A 13,468-nucleotide genomic window follows, 5' to 3' on the forward strand; every position below is an offset into this window, starting at 1 on the left:
CCCCGCCCGGTACTCCGGGGCAGTACCGGTACCCCCGCCCAGTACTCCGGGGTGCTACCCGTAACCCCCACCTGTACTCCTTCCTTGGTTGTACCCGTATACCCCCGCCCGGTACTCCGGGGCAGTACCCGCATACCCCCGCCCGGTACTCCGGGGCAGTACCGGTACCCCCGCCCGGTACTCCGGGGTGCTACCCGTAACCCCCACCTGTACTCCTTCCTTGGTAGTACCCGTATACCCCCGCCCGGTACTCCGGGGCAGTACCCGCATACCCCCGCCCGGTACTCCGGGGAAGTACCCATATACCTCCACCCGGTACTCCGGGGCAGTACCCGCATACCCCCGCCCGGTACTCTGGGGCAGTACCCGTATGCCCCCGCCCGGTACTCCGGGGTACTACCCGTAACCCCCACCTGTGCTCCTTCGTAGTACCCGTATACCCCCGTCCTGTACTCCTTGGTAGTACCCGTATACCGCCGCCCGGTACCCCGGGGTAGTACCCGTGTACCCCCGTCAGTACTCCGGGGCAGTACCGGTACCCCCGCCCGGTACGCCGGGGGAAAAACTGCTGTCCCTACGGGCGCGCGAGTTTAGACCCAGCCTTCCTACCCGACCCTCCGCCTTACGCCCGGTGTCCCCAGGCGACGTTCCGGGATAGAACCCGTTCCCCCACCAGTACTCTGGGCCCGTGGCGGAACCCTTTGTGATGCGCCGGAGTTCTACCTGCTGTCCCTACGGGCACGCGGCGATGGATCCCGGCCCCCCATCCTGACCCTCCAGGGTAGGCCCGGCCACCCTACCTGACCCTCCGGGGTCAGCCCGGTATCCCTACCCGACGCTCCGGGGTAGGCCTGGCGCCCCTACCTCATCCTCCGGGGTAGTACCCGTACCCCTACCGGTGCTCCGGGATACACCTGCTGTCCCTACAGGCGCTCCGGGGTAGGCCCGGCCACCCTACCTGACCCTCTGGGGTCAGCCCGGTGTCCCTACCCGACGCTCCGGGGTACGCCTGGCGCCCCTACCTCATGCTCCGGGGTAGTACCGGTACCCCTACCGGTGCTCCGGGGTACACCTGCTGTCCCTACAGGCGCTCCGGGGTAGGCCCGGCCACCCTACCTGACCCTCCGGGGTCAGCCCGGTATCCCTACCCGACGCTCCGGGGTAGGCCTGGCGCCCCTACCTCATCCTCCGGGGTAGTGCCGGTACCCCTGCCGGTGCTCCGGGGTACACCTGCGGTCCCTACAGGCGCTCCGGGGTAGGCCCAGCCACCCTACCTGACCCTCTGGGGTCAGCCCGGTATCCCTACCCGACGCTCCGGGGTAGGCCTGGCGCCCCTACCTCATCCTCCGGGGTAGTACCCGTACCCCTACCGGTGCTCCGGGATACACCTGCTGTCCCTACAGGCGCTCCGGGGTAGGCCCGGCCACCCTACCTGACCCTCCGGGGTCAGCCCGGTGTCCCTACCCGACGCTCCGGGGTACGCCTGGCGCCCCTACCTCATGCTCCGGGGTAGTGCCGGTACCCCTACCGGTGCTCCGGGGTACACCTGCGGTCCCTACAGGCGCTCCGGGGTAGGCCCGGCCACCCTACCTGACCCTCCGGGGTCAGCCCGGTATCCCTACCCGACGCTCCGGGGTAGGCCTGGCGCCCCTACCTCATCCTCCGGGGTAGTGCCGGTACCCCTGCCGGTGCTCCGGGGTACACCTGCGGTCCCTACAGGCGCTCCGGGGTAGGCCCGGCCACCCTACCTGACCCTCCGGGGTCAGCCCGGTATCCCTACCCGACGCTCCGGGGTAGGCCTGGCGCCCCTACCTCATCCTCCGGGGTAGTACCCGTACCCCTACCGGTGCTCCGGGATACACCTGCGGTCCCTACAGGCGCTCCGGGGTAGGCCCGGCCACCCTACCTGACCCTCTGGGGTCAGCCCGGTGTCCCTACCCGACGCTCCGGGGTAGGCCTGGCGCCCCTACCTCATCCTCCGGGGTAGTGCCGGTACCCCTGCCGGTGCTCCGGGGTACACCTGCGGTCCCTACAGGCGCTCCGGGGTAGGCCCGGCCACCCTACCTGACCCTCCGGGGTCAGCCCGGTATCCCTACCCGACGCTCCGGGGTAGGCCTGGCGCCCCTACCTCATCCTCCGGGGTAGTGCCGGTACCCCTGCCGGTGCTCCGGGGTACACCTGCGGTCCCTACAGGCGCTCCGGGGTAGGCCCGGCCACCCTACCTGACCCTCCGGGGTCAGCCCGGTATCCCTACCCGACGCTCCGGGGTAGGCCTGGCGCCCCTACCTCATCCTCCGGGGTAGTGCCGGTACCCCTGCCGGTGCTCCGGGGTACACCTGCGGTCCCTACAGGCGCTCCGGGGTAGGCCCGGCCACCCTACCTGACCCTCCGGGGTCAGCCCGGTATCCCTACCCGACGCTCCGGGGTACGCCTGGCGCCCCTACCTCATCCTCCGGGGTAGTGCCGGTACCCCTGCCGGTGCTCCGGGGTACACCTGCGGTCCCTACAGGCGCTCCGGGGTAGGCCCGGCCACCCTACCTGACCCTCCGGGGTCAGCCCGGTATCCCTACCCGACGCTCCGGGGTAGGCCTGGCGCCCCTACCTCATCCTCCGGGGTAGTGCCGGTACCCCTGCCGGTGCTCCGGGGTACACCTGCGGTCCCTACAGGCGCTCCGGGGTAGGCCCGGCCACCCTACCTGACCCTCCGGGGTCAGCCCGGTATCCCTACCCGACGCTCCGGGGTAGGCCTGGCGCCCCTACCTCATCCTCCGGGGTAGTGCCGGTACCCCTGCCGGTGCTCCGGGGTACACCTGCGGTCCCTACAGGCGCTCCGGGGTAGGCCCGGCCACCCTACCTGACCCTCTGGGGTCAGCCCGGTGTCCCTACCCGACGCTCCGGGGTAGGCCTGGCGCCCCTACCTCATCCTCCGGGGTAGTGCCGGTACCCCTGCCGGTGCTCCGGGGTACACCTGCGGTCCCTACAGGCGCTCCGGGGTAGGCCCGGCCACCCTACCTGACCCTCCGGGGTCAGCCCGGTATCCCTACCCGACGCTCCGGGGTAGGCCTGGCGCCCCTACCTCATCCTCCGGGGTAGTGCCGGTACCCCTGCCGGTGCTCCGGGGTACACCTGCGGTCCCTACAGGCGCTCCGGGGTAGGCCCGGCCACCCTACCTGACCCTCTGGGGTCAGCCCGGTGTCCCTACCCGACGCTCCGGGGTAGGCCTGGCGCCCCTACCTCATCCTCCGGGGTAGTGCCGGTACCCCTGCCGGTGCTCCGGGGTACACCTGCGGTCCCTACAGGCGCTCCGGGGTAGGCCCGGCCACCCTACCTGACCCTCCGGGGTCAGCCCGGTATCCCTACCCGACGCTCCGGGGTAGGCCTGGCGCCCCTACCTCATCCTCCGGGGTAGTGCCGGTACCCCTGCCGGTGCTCCGGGGTACACCTGCGGTCCCTACAGGCGCTCCGGGGTAGGCCCGGCCACCCTACCTGACCCTCCGGGGTCAGCCCGGTGTCCCTACCCGACGCTCCGGGGTAGGCCTGGCGCCCCTACCTCATCCTCCGGGGTAGTGCCGGTACCCCTGCCGGTGCTCCGGGGTACACCTGCGGTCCCTACAGGCGCTCCGGGGTAGGCCCGGCCACCCTACCTGACCCTCCGGGGTCAGCCCGGTGTCCCTACCCGACGCTCCGGGGTAGGCCTGGCGCCCCTACCTCATCCTCCGGGGTAGTGCCGGTACCCCTGCCGGTGCTCCGGGGTACACCTGCGGTCCCTACAGGCGCTCCGGGGTAGGCCCGGCCACCCTACCTGACCCTCTGGGGTCATCCCGGTGTCCCTACCCGACGCTCCGGGGTAGGCCTGGCGCCCCTACCTCATCCTCCGGGGTAGTGCTGGTACCCCTACCGGTGCTCCGGGGTACACCTGCGGTCCCTACAGGCGCTCCGGGGTAGGCCCGGCCACCCTACCTGACTTTCTGGGGGTCAGCCCGGTATCCCTACCTGATGCTCCGGGGTAGTCCTGGCCTCCTTACCTGTGTCTCCGGGTAAACCTGGCCACGCTGCAGGGTCGGCCTGCACTCCCTGGCCGCGCTACGGGCCGGTCCTGATTAGTGTATTAAGACCGCTCCGCGATTCCACTTTCTTAAAATTTATTGTGTCTGACAGCTTGTCTTTTACCACGCACGCAGGCAGGCAGGCAGGCAGGCAGGCACGCGTCAAAAACGTGAGAGCAAAGCGTTACCCACAGTCGGAGTACTTTATCGGTAACGACTTCTTCGGGAAGAGGCGCCGACGCTGCTCTCTCGTCTCTGTACGAGTCGGTGGCCGTCCGGGTACCGCGTGGCACCGTTGGCGTGGGATCCGCTCCTAAACGAATACAGAAGAATCGATACGCTATGAATCGTCATCGATTGAAGTTATTAACAGTTGACGAGCGATGCTGGATTGTATCGTTTATGGAGCGTCACCTACCGACTGATTTAGCGCTACGCGGTAATACGCTTTCTGGCAGTTCCTTAAATAACAAAACTCATTCGTTCACGCACGCTAGGTGTGCGTCCCTTCGTTAATAGCCGGAGAAGGAATACGTACGTACGTACGTACGTACCTACCAGCGGATCGTCACGGATTGAATATGACTCGATTAGTAGTCACCAGTATTATAAATTACCGACTCCTAAAGTCTGATTGCGGCACTCCTTTAGGACCTTGCGACGCTCTTGGTTAACGTTAGCGTTCTCCGGCCCCTGCGTTATCGCGCATTAACTGTTCATTGGCCTCCGAGGGACGGCGGTCTCGCAGGCCTCTGAAGAAAGCCAGTCGGCTGCCTGACAAGCGGTCCCTGTGGCCGAGGCCGACTTAGCCGAGCATCCTCGGAGACGACGAGCTCGCGTGGCCGCCGTGCCGGCTGACCGGCCCACCCCGGGGCCGTTTCCCCCCCGCTCCCGTCGCCGAAGGAGCGCGCCCCCCGCCACCGCCTAAGGCCGCTGGGACCTTCCTCACCGCTCGAACGCATCCCGCCGGCGACGGAGCCGCTGATGCCCCTCTGTCGGAAGCGCGGCGCGCCTCTCCGGCAGCCCTGGCTGGGGCCCTGGAGCCCCAGGTCTCTGCCCAGGCCGAGGCACGCGGCTGCTGCTTTGCCAGGGACGGGTCCGACCGGGAGCCGAGCGCATCGCCCGTAGGCAGGCACGGGCGCAGGCCGGACGTCGAAGCGGCCGACCACCCGGGCTGTAACAGAGAAAGCGGCGTTAGCGACACCGTTACAAATCTTTCTCATTTCCACCTGCGTGCGCGCCCGCACCCCGCCAAAACAGGCCCCCGGCCCGAACGCCCACCGCCTGCTGCTGCAGCCGCTCACCCGCCCTTAGACACACGCACGCGCACGCACGCACTGCCCCCCCCCATTCGAGTCCCCGCCCCAAACACCTCCCGCCCGCCACCGCACCCACTCGCACGGGGCTACACACGTGCGCACCCCCCCCCCCGCAACCGGCCCCCCCCAGCCCAAACCCTCCACCCGCTGCCCCGCTCACAGTCGTGCGCTCAAAACGCACACGCGCGCAGCCCCCCCCCCCCCCCGCCCGAAACAGGGCCCCGGGCCGACACCCCCCACCCCCGTCACCCCGGGCCCGCCGCTGCACGCACACACACACCGCCCCCCCGCCCTCCCGCCACGCAGTTCGCGCCGAGCCTGGCTGCCCCTGCTCCCCCCTTCCGCCACCAGGCTTGCCGCCCCCGGTGGTGGAAGGCGGGAGACTTTAGGACCCTGCGGCGTCCCTGCCGGCTCCGTGCCCGGGCGGGAGAGGGGAGCCCCCCCGGTGCCCTGCCGTCTCTAAACCCCAGCTGCCGAGTCCCTATCCTGCCGCACCCGTGGCCCCGCTCCCGCCTTTCTTTCTCAGCCAGCCACGCACTCGCCCTGCTCCACTCCCGCCCGCCCCCGCCGCGGGGGGAAAACTAAAGGACCGGGGGGGTGGGACGGGGACGGGGACGGGGGAGAGAAGTAAAAAAAATAAAACTCCAACCGATCCAAACAGAAGCCTTCTCCGAAAAGACACACCGTCCCCCCTCGCCAGCCTGCCTCTGCGCCAGGCTCCCCGCCTGCTCGCCAGCCGCTCTCGCCCTGCTCCACTCCCGCCCGCCCCCGCCGCGGGGGGAAAACTAAACGACCGGGGGGGGGGGGGACGGGGACGGGGACGGGGACGGGGGAGAGAAGTAAAAAAAATAAAACTCCAACCGATCCAAACAGAAGCCTTCTCCGAAAAGACACACCGTCCCCCCTCGCCAGCCTGCCTCTGCGCCAGGCTCCCCGCCTGCTCGCCAGCCGCTCTCGCCCTGCTCCATTCCTGCCCGCCCCCGCCGCGGGGGGAAAACTAAACGACCGGGGGGGGGGGGGACGGGGACGGGGACGGGGACGGGGGAGAGAAGTAAAAAAAATAAAACTCCAACCGATCCAAACAGAAGCCTTCTCCGAAAAGACACACCGTCCCCCCTCGCCAGCCTGCCTCTGCGCCAGGCTCCCCGCCTGCTCGCCAGCCGCTCTCGCCCTGCTCCACTCCTGCCCGCCCCCGCCGCGGGGGGAAAACTAAACGACCGGGGGGGGGGGGACGGGGACGGGGACGGGGACGGGGGAGAGAAGTAAAAAAAATAAAACTCCAACCGATCCAAACAGAAGCCTTCTCCGAAAAGACACACCGTCCCCCCTCGCCAGCCTACCTCTGCGCCAGGCTCCCCGCCTGCTCGCCAGCCGCTCTCGCCCCCCCTCTTTTCTAGCCTCCTTTCCCCGCCGCTGCTGCCGCCGCGACTGAGCAGCAGACCGTTGCCGTGGCGGGAAACACCACAGTTTCCGGGGGCCCCGTTGCCGGGCTGCAGACCACCCCACCCAGCCACCCGCCCCCCAACCCCCCGTCTCCAGGGCGCCGGAAAGTCTGTGATCGGGTGGGGCCGGGGGAGGGGGGGGGGGGGGGGGGCTGCACCTACTGGCCTGCAGGTCCGGGACTGCAGCGCGGGGAGGGAGGGGGAGCACACCGGTGCAGGGGTGCGTGTAGCTGTGTGTGCCTGCGTCGCGTTCTGTGTGTGTGTGTGTGTGTGTGTGCGCGCGCCTCTGAGCGCGCGTGTGTCACCGGGGGGGGGGGGGTGGCAGTGCCTGCAGGATCGCAGATATGTATTTTAAAGTATTTATTTTATGAAAAAAAAGGAAAACGTCAAAAAAACACCAAAAAAAAACAGGCGGGGGGGGGGAGAAAAATTAAAAACAACCCCCCAAAAAAAGCCCAAGACCGCAAAAACCAAAACCAAAAGTCGGCGAGCACCCAGCAGCGCCGGGACCCGAACCTGAACCTGGCAAGGGGCTACCAGTCCTGAAGGCACCCAGTGAACAGCGAACTCGCGCCGGGGAGCCGGGCAGTTTGTGCCGGGGGCTGCCACCTCTGCCCGGACCCCGCCGACAGAATATGGTTGGGGGGGGGGGGGGCAGCAGCGGAGCAGAGGGGCTGGCTGGTGTGGTGAAGCTGGCAAGTGCCTGGCAGCCACCGGCTCGGAATAGGTGCGTGCACGTGCATGAGAACGACGAGGGTGGGGGGGGGGGGTGTGTGTGTCAGGAAACAAAAATTATTTTGAAAACTGGTTGTCGTTAATATTGTATTAATATTTCCCGCCGGAATCAATAAAGGTGAAATAACTCTTGCATCAGACAGTACGTTTAAACGTGCTCCCTTGGTGTAGAAGTGGTTCAAACTCGGGAAGGGGAGGGGGAAAGAAATGCCGTCCGGGAGAACCGGGAGAGGGTGGCCCTTTTAATCAGATTTGCTAAAATCTCAAAAGAAAGGAAAAAAAAAAAAAAACCGAAAAAAACGAACCAAAAACAGGCGCACCTGCCCCCCCCGCCCCCCCCCGCCCAAGGGGCACCGAACGGCTGCCAGGTCTACCCGGCTCCGCGGGCGGCCGCCAGGTCTACCCGGCTCCGGAGGCCGGCGCGGCCGCCGGCGGCGCCCGGAGGACGCGGGGTGTCGCTGCCGCAGCGGCCGGTGAAAAGGGCCGCCAGGTCTACCCGGCTCCGCGGGCGGCCGCCAGGTCTACCCGGCTCCGGAGGCCGGCGCGGCCGCCGGCGGCGCCCGGAGGACGCGGGGTGTCGCTGCCGCAGCGGCCGGTGAAAAGGGCCGCCAGGTCTACCCGGCTCCGCGGGCGGCCGCCAGGTCTACCCGGCTCCGGAGGCCGGCGCGGCCGCCGGCGGCGCCCGGAGGACGCGGGGTGTCGCTGCCGCAGCGGCCGGTGAAAAGGGCCGCCAGGTCTACCCGGCTCCGCGGGCGGCCGCCAGGTCTACCCGGCTCCGGAGGCCGGCGCGGCCGCCGGCGGCGCCCGGAGGACGCGGGGTGTCGCTGCCGCAGCGGCCGGTGAAAAGGGCTGCCAGGTCTACCCGGCTCCGCGGGCGGCCGCCAGGTCTACCCGGCTCCGGAGGCCGGCGCGGCCGCCGGCGGCGCCCGGAGGACGCGGGGTGTCGCTGCCGCAGCGGCCGGTGAAAAGAGCCGCCAGGTCTACCCGGCTCCGCGGGCGGCCGCCAGGTCTACCCGGCTCCGGAGGCCGGCGCGGCCGCCGGCGGCGCCCGGAGGACGCGGGGTGTCGCTGCCGCAGCGGCCGGTGAAAAGAGCCGCCAGGTCTACCCGGCTCCGCGGGCGGCCGCCAGGTCTACCCGGCTCCGGAGGCCGGCGCGGCCGCCGGCGGCGCCCGGAGGACGCGGGGTGTCGCTGCCGCAGCGGCCGGTGAAAAGAGCCGCCAGGTCTACCCGGCTCCGGCGGGACTTAGCCGCATTTCGGGGGCGGGGAGGTAGACCTGATAGCCCCGCCACTTTCTCGGAGCTGGCCAAGGGGTCGCTGTTTTTCGCTGCCTCCAGTTACGTCATCGTAAAAGTCGGTGTCATTGGCGGGTCTCCCCGGTGGGCAGGGACGGCACTCTTGGAGCCGGCCGGGGGCGGGGACGTGATCTCCCGTACTATAGGAGGTAGTGGTGACTCGTGCACGGAGCAGCGCTAGTGAGCGGCTGCAAGGCTTACGGCTCAGCCGGCGAAGTGGAGCGCTGGGCGGCCGTTGTGGTGGTGGTTTTGCCTGGTGGTTCGGCTCGTTTTCTGTCTGTTCGGCCGGTTGGTCTCTCCCGGTGTTTTCCAAGTAAGCCAGCCGGGCGCCTGCGAGGGTCTGGCAGGCTGGCGGTGGCTGTTGACCCGAGTGGTGCGAGAGGTGCAAAGGTGGATTCCGCAGGGCATAGCCCGGTGGCCGGCGGCGGCCACCGGCACTCGAACGCTGGAAGACCGGGTGGAGCCGAGCCTGCCTCGGCTTTCCCCCGGCCCCGGAGGGCCCGATGATGGCAAAGGTGGAGCGCTGGTATATGCGAGGGCAGCTGCCCGTGAGCATCCAGCCCGCCGCGGCTGCCGCCGCCTCCTGAGGGCCTGGTGATGGGCGGGCGAGGTGGCGGCACCTCGTCCTTTGACTCTGGCCTTAAGCTGGAGCGGGCAGAGCGGCAGCCGGTCCCGGTGGCTGGCAGCTGGATGCAGACGGCTGGGGGTTCTCGTGCGTGCCGCAGCTTCCCCCCAGCCCCCGAGGGCCCGATGATGGCACAGGTGAGAGGCCGCAGCGCCTCGTCCTGTTTTTGCCGGCATGAGCCACGCGTGGGCGGCCTGTGGTGTCCGGCCTGCCCCGGCTTGCCTGGTTGCAGGAGGGCTCGGTGGAAAGGTCTGCAGCGCTGTACCGGGTTTAGAGGTGGCGGCACCTCATCGCGTTTTCTCCGGCCTTAAGCTGGAGCCCATGCACGAATTGGGCAGAGTGCAAGCGGCAGCCGGTCCCGGTGGCTGGCAGCCGGATGCAGACGGCTGGGGGTTCTCGTGCGTGCCGCAGCTTCCCCCCAGCCCCCGAGGGCCCGATGATGGCACAGGTGAGAGGCCGCAGCGCCTCGTCCTGTTTCTGCCGGCATGAGCCACGCGTGGGCGGCCTGTGGTGTCCGGCCTGCCCCGGCTTGCCTGGTTGCAGGAGGGCTCGGTGGAAAGGTCTGCAGCGCTGTACCGGGTTAGAGGTGGCGGCACCTCATCGCGTTTTCTCCGGCCTTAAGCTGGAGCCCATGCACGAATTGGGCAGAGTGCAAGCGGCAGCCGGTCCCGGTGGCTGGCAGCCGGATGCAGACGGCTGGGGGTTCTCGTGCGTGCCGCAGCTTCCCCCCAGCCCCCAAGGGCCCGATGATGGCACAGGTGAGAGGCCGCAGCGCCTCGTCCTGTTTCTGCCGGCATGAGCCACGCGTGGGCGGCCTGTGGTGTCCGGCCTGCCCCGGCTTGCCTGGTTGCAGGAGGGCTCGGTGGAAAGGTCTGCAGCGCTGTACCGGGTTAGAGGTGGCGGCACCTCATCGCGTTTTCTCCGGCCTTAAGCTGGAGCCCGCGAAGCGGGAAGAAAAGTGCGGCTGTACCTGGTGGCTGGCAAGTCGAACGCAGGCGGCTGGGGTTGTCTCGCTTCTGTGGCATTCCCCCAGGCCCCGAACACCCGTGCGCGGCATGGGTCCAGGTGCCTTTTTTTTCCCCGACGGCAAGCGGTTGCCTGTGGGGCGGGCAAAGACCGGCAGCCGGTGGCGGTTGCCGGCACTCGAACGCTGGAGGAGCTGGGGGAGTTGAGCCTGCTGTGGCCATCCCCCGGTCCCGTTACCTTCCTCAAGGGAATCGTTGTCTGGAGCCGGGTGGCCCGTGGCACCTCCCGCTCCACGATTTGACTGATCCAGACCCACAGGCAGCGCCCGCTGAGGCGTCCTCGGGTGCGTCGGAGAGCCTCCACGGCGGGCCGGCTCTGCCGGTGTTCAGGCCGTTGGAGCACCTCTCGCAGGCGTTGCCCTCACTCGCACGCAGAGCCCCCGCACCTGCCGTCCGCCCCCGGTTGGCGACGGGTGCGAGTGGCCGTCGCTGTCCCAGGACTCGTGGCCGTGGGGCCTCCGCTCCTTCCTCCGTTCCCTTCCCTTACTGATCGATGAGGCGTTTAGGGCGCGTCGGAGGGGCTTCCCGGCGGGCCGGCTCTGCCGGTGTTCAGGCCGGCGTTGCACCTCTCCGCAGACGTTGCCCTCTCACTCGCACGCAGAGCCCCCGCACCTGCCGTCCGCCCCCGGTTGGCGATGGGTGCGAGTGGCCGTCGCTGTCCCAGGACTCGTGGCCGTGGGGCCTCCGCTCCTTCCTCCGTTCCCTTCCCTTACTGATCGATGAGGCGTTTAGGGCGCGTCGGAGGGGCTTCCCGGCGGGCCGGCTCTGCCGGTGTTCAGGCCGGCGTTGCACCTCTCCGCAGACGTTGCCCTCTCACTCGCACGCAGAGCCCCCGCACCTGCCGTCCGCCCCCGGTTGGCGATGGGTGCGAGTGGCCGTCGCTGTCCCAGGACTCGTGGCCGTGGGGCCTCCGCTCCTTCCTCCGTTCCCTTCCCTTACTGATCGATGAGGCGTTTAGGGCGCGTCGGAGGGGCTTCCCGGCGGGCCGGCTCTGCCGGTGTTCAGGCCGGCGTTGCACCTCTCCGCAGACGTTGCCCTCTCACTCGCACGCAGAGCCCCCGCACCTGCCGTCCGCCCCCGGCTGGCGATGGGTGCGAGTGGCCGTCGCTGTCCCAGGACTCGTGGCCGTGGGGCCTCCGCTCCTTCCTCCTTTCCCTTCCCTTACTGATCGATGAGGCCTTTCGGGTCGCGTCGGAGAGGGCCCTCGGCGGGCCGGCTCTTCTGTGCTCCCCGTAATAGGGAGTCACGGCAGTGTCCGGTGTTCAGGCAGGGTGGTCTCCTTTCCAATTCGCTTCCCGTTGCATGCGAAGTGGTGTCCTGCACCCCCCCCGAGCGAAGGGGGCCGCGATGGCGGCAGTGTCGTCCTCCCCTGCTCAGCGGGGTTCCTCGGGCTTCTTTACTGAACCGGGCTGTGTGACGGCCGCGTGGCCCCGCGAGCCCTCAGATGTCCTGAAACACGCGAGGCGCCGGTGCTGGCCTCGGTCCGGGTACCCGCAGGTGCCGGCCGTGAGCAGCGCTGGGCGGTGGGGCGGCTGAGCCAAAGAAACGGGGAAAAAAGGCGAGTGTGGGCTGCACCTGCCCGGGTGGGCCCCGAGGCGTGCCGCGGGCGGCAGGGGGGCGTCCCCCTCCGCCGCTGCCGTCTCTGATGCTTTTCGTGCCGCTCCCCCGCCTGCTGCAGAGCGAGCCGCCCTGGCAGAGGGCCTTGGTCCTGGGGTCGTGCCCGTCTCGGCGGGTCGCTGTCTCCTCTAGCACGTCCGGTGCTCCCGCGGCAGGGGGGTGAGTCCCTCTCCCCCTCCCGCCGATCGCCTGCGATCTGCAGCCGGCCCGGCTTCGGGGGCGGGTCAGCCCCAGCCGGCCGGTGCCGCGCGGAGCGGGCGCGTGGCCGCGTGTGTCCCCGTCTCGCGGGAGACGGCAGCGCGGTGCTGCGCGTGAGAAAAGAGCTGCGCAGCGGTCCCGGCTCCTTGCCCGCGGCGGCGCGGGAAGGGCCGGCCGCCGGGGTCGGTTGGGCGACGCCTCTCTGGGGATGGGCGCCGCCGACCCTGCCCAGGTGCCTGGTTCGCGGTCGCCGCTGCCGGTGCCGCTGCTGCCATGCCGCCACCGTCGCGTCCGTGATGCCACTCCCGCGGGTCGGAGCGGTGAAAGAGCCGGGGCGGTCAGGGTTGGCAGAGCGCGCCGGTGGGCCGGGCGTCCGCGCGTGCACCGCGGGTGGCGGCTACCTGGTTGATCCTGCCAGTAGCATATGCTTGTCTCAAAGCTTAAGCCATGCATGTCTAAGTACACACGGGCGGTACAGTGAAACTGCGAATGGCTCATTAAATCAGTTATGGTTCCTTTGGTCGCTCCTCTCCCACTCCTTGGATAACTGTGGTAATTCTAGAGCTAATACATGCCGACGAGCGCCGACCTCCGGGGACGCGTGCATTTATCAGACCAAAACCAACCCGGGCCCGCCCGGCAGCTTTGGTGACTCTAGATAACCTCGAGCCGATCGCACGCCCCCGCGGCGGCGACGACCCATTCGAATGTCTGCCCTATCAACTTTCGATGGTACTGTCTGTGCCTACCATGGTGACCACGGGTGACGGGGAATCAGGGTTCGATTCCGGAGAGGGAGCCTGAGAAACGGCTACCACATCCAAGGAAGGCAGCAGGCGCGCAAATTACCCACTCCCGACCCGGGGAGGTAGTGACGAAAAATAACAATACAGGACTCTTTCGAGGCCCTGTAATTGGAATGAGCGCACTTTAAATCCTTGAGCGAGGATCCATTGGAGGGCAAGTCTGGTGCCAGCAGCCGCGGTAATTCCAGCTCCAATAGCGTATCTTAAAGTTGCTGCAGTTAAAAAGCTCGTAGTTGGATCTTGGGATCGAGCTGGCGGTCCGCCGCGAGGCGAGTCACCGCCTGTCCCAGCCCCTGCCTCTCGGCGCCCCCTCGATGCTCTTAGCTGAGTGTCCCGCGGGGCCCGAAGCGTTTACTTTGAG

The sequence above is a fragment of the Buteo buteo genome, unplaced genomic scaffold, assembly GCF_964188355.1.
Source record: "Buteo buteo unplaced genomic scaffold, bButBut1.hap1.1 HAP1_SCAFFOLD_434, whole genome shotgun sequence".
Taxonomy (NCBI): Eukaryota; Metazoa; Chordata; class Aves; order Accipitriformes; family Accipitridae; genus Buteo; species Buteo buteo.